The following is a 3,840-nucleotide window of genomic DNA, read 5'->3' as shown; positions in this document are numbered from 1 at the left end:
CCCCGTCGATCGCAGGTAAGGAAAACACTAGCAATGGAAATGCTGCTATCCAAGCACAAAAAGGATAACGTGCTCCCGTTTCAAAAAAAAATCTCACTGAAAAGTGGCGCACCAACTGCGTCACTTCACCTTCCTCAATGCCTTTAATATTTTTCCCAAAATTCGTGGCATGTGAACACATTCGTAATCCACCTATCACTCCCACAAGCTCCCAGAACGGTAACTCGCTCACACCCACTATTCCACTGCTGTTAAGTCCGTCGTACCCTCAGACTCCTACTTGCCCATACTCACTCACTCATTCAGCCCAACTCATCCTCATTACTTGTGTCTCTGTCGATGTCTTCTGTATCACAGCCGTACTTCCCATCACTCTGTCATTTTCTCTCCCTTGCTCTCTCTTACTGGTAATATCTCATTCTTTCCTTCCTACTGCTGCTGTCTCTTCTAACAGCACTGTCTCTCTTTTCCTCATTCTCGTTGTCAAACACTCTGTCTCGCATTATCACTGACTCTCACCTACCTCCACTTTCTCTTTCTCTTTATTCCTCTTCCTCTGGCACTCTCTCATTCACTACTTTCCTAGCTCTGTTTTGTATTTTTCATCTATATTCTACTGCCACTTTGTCCCTCTTTTTCTCACACCGCCATTGTCCCTTTCAGTCTTTCTATACCACACACACTGTCTTTCATTTTCCAGTATTTATTACTTTTCTGTCTATGTCCCACTGCCACTGTCTCTTTGTCTTAGCATGAAAAAGCGCGAATATATTCGCGTGTCAAAATGGCTCGAAAAATTTGTAATGCTGCTGAGGAAGGTAGTATGAGGCAGCTGGTACCATACCTTTCATTCAGGTTTTCAAAACAGGAGGTGACCAGCCCTTTTGTGCTCCAGCACGAGTATTTTTCCACTGGTTTCCCTCTATTCTCTTCTGCATCAGGGCATATGACTCATATGAAAAGAAATTTATGAGTGAGTAAAATTTTTAAGGTTTACTTAGGTGAAAACGAAATAATAAAAAACTAATTTCACACCTCAAACCGGATTTTATGTCTACAAATTTCTGCATGAGCCTCAGTACTATAACATGAAGCTCCGAGTACACTTCCGATGATTACAGAGATACTTTACAGCATATTTTTCCATGCTTCGACACTTCAGAAACTATGTTTTCTCCTCACACCCGATATTACACGCTTGTTTTACATGTACAAGTAGAGCAATTTTGAACCTCTGCGTCTCAGAAACGGATAAAGATATCAAAAAAAAAAATTTAACAGTGTTTGAAAACGGGATATTAGGAACATATGGTAAAAATTTAAGATATTCTCTGTGCATTTCCGTTTTGGAATCCTTGTCACGGTTTTGGTAGCCGAAGACCATATTTTTCGGTCCTTCTCAGGAACCGTGCATAAAGTAAACGGTTCCTCCAGAAGCCTCTAAAGGCACGTCATAGACCAAACTTTATGCAGAAAGAACCAACCGATATCCTACATGTGTCTAAGTTGAAGGTGGTAGGTACTGCTCAAAATTTTACCCTATACTGTAGGATAGTTACAGTAAGACAATCCTTCTGTTGGGTATACAAATGATCCCAGCCGAAGGGCTAGACAATCCACTTGACCCTATCTTTCTAACACCATTAGGAACCCAGATATGAGACACGGAAAAATCCCATTTTCATGTGCGGCGTTTTTTTACGTATTAGGTAACACACGCTGCCTCATGCATATCGATACGAGCGGAATTCGTGCTATTAAAACCAAAAGCATAATTATAGTGAACCCCAAGTGGGGTGCAGATGCGGTTGTGCCAGTGGAACAGTGCTTGAAAAGAGTAGGGCTCAAATCCCCATCTGTCCACATTGTTTTTGATTTTATGTGGTTTCGCTAAACTCTTAAGGCAGTTATCGAGCTTGTTCCTTTGTAAAATAAACTGTGCTCTATCTCCAATGATATCGTCGTTGACGCAACGGTAAACACAAATTTGTCTTCCTCTTTTCTTTCCTTCTTAGGGTCAACGTTGTCTGCCTTGGGGTTAGATCTCCTCCACATATTCAGCACACAATGAGCCAAATTTCTGCCGCCACAGGTACACTGCAGCAGAACTTGTTCCAACCGCCCTACTGATACGAGGTCATTGACTTTGATCTGCTCATACAAGGAAAAAGCAATAGCTTAGTGGGTATAATGTAGTGTATTGGTTGTTAGCCTCAAGCTTCACCTTCCGGAGAGCTTATCAACATTTTTTAGTAACTGTCTAACACTCAAAGGCAGAATCTGCCAACAGCACTCAATTGAAATAAAAAGAATTTTGCATAGACTACAATTTAATTATCGATAGCCCTGGTATAATTATACGGTAAGAAAGTTACCTCATGAAGGAACTTTAAACATTTGAATGTGTCAGATTAATCATATAATCGTAAGATACAAATTTAGAAACCATGTTTTATACTGCAAAATATTTCCAGATGCAGATGTGGACTCACCGCAATTTACTGGTCCTGAATTTCAGATTAAAACTGAAGAAATTGCGGAAATATAAGAAATTAAGGACATAAGTCATAGAAGTACTGAAAGATTCAGAGTTTAATCAAATTTCACAGAGATGCAAAGTTTCAAGAAACAAGGGAAAGAAATATAATAGCAGACGAATGGATAGTTCTGAAATATTAAATAGGGAAGGCACCAGAGGATGAAACAAATAAAAACAGAAATCCATGTAAAAGTCCTTGCATTGCACACGAAATATTGAGTTTAATTGACCAAAGGGGAAAACATAGAATTGTGGCAAATGAATGAGCGAAAGGAAACGCAGACGTCTAAAAAATAAGATTGATTTAAAGTATTAAATCCTAAAGCAGGAATGGCTGGAGCATAAGTGGAAAGATGTTGACGCTTGCATTAGTATGAAAAAGATATTGTCACCTAAATGAAATATAAATAAACGTTTTAAAACCAGAAAAATAGCATCGTAAATGTCAAGAGCTCAGATGGCACGACAGTACTAAAGTAAGAAGAGGGGTCTGAAAGGTGAAATGCATTCATGGAAGGGCTACACAAAGGAAACAAACGTAAAGACAATGTTAGGGAAAGGGAAGAGGTAATAGGGTAATAGGTGAGGATGAGATGGGAGATATGATATTGCTAGAAGAATCTTATAAATCAGTTTCAGGCTTAAGTCGAACCAAGGCCCCTGGTGTATATGACATTCCTTCGGAATTATTAAGATTCTTGAAGAACATACCTTGAGTGTTCTATTCCGCCTGGTATGCGAGATATATGAGACAAGCGAAATATCTTCAAACTTCAAGAAGAATGTAATTATTCCTGTTTCAAAGAAGTCATATGATGACAGCTATCAAATTAGCTAACATCAGGCTAACTAATCGTAACTGCAAAATACTGTCACGAATTACGTACAGAAGGATAGAAAGAACTGGTAGAAGCCGATCTCGGAGATCAGTGTGGGTTTCAAAGAAAAGTAGGAACACGCGAAAATGACGACCCGAAGACTTATCTTAGACGACATTTATAGCATTTGTAGATTTACTGAAAGCTTTTGGTAATATTGACTGGAATACACTCTTGAAATCCGAAATGTAGCGGCGATAAAACATTGGGTGCAAAAGGTTATCGTTAACTTCTACAAAAGGCAGAGAGCAGTTGTAAGTGTCTCAGGTAATGAAAGAGTAGCAATAGTTTAGAAGTAAGAGACATTGTAACATATCCCAGATAAAGAGCAGTCGATACTTTGAGGAACCTGTGAAGGAAACTATTGTGACTGACATACGATAGAATATCGGATTAGTGATACGAGAGCCTTATGAGGATATA

Source organism: Schistocerca nitens, chromosome 2, assembly GCF_023898315.1.
Source record: "Schistocerca nitens isolate TAMUIC-IGC-003100 chromosome 2, iqSchNite1.1, whole genome shotgun sequence".
NCBI lineage: Eukaryota > Metazoa > Arthropoda > Insecta > Orthoptera > Acrididae > Schistocerca > Schistocerca nitens.
The sequence above is the reverse complement of the archived record's forward strand: the minus strand, read 5'-3'. Positions refer to the sequence as shown.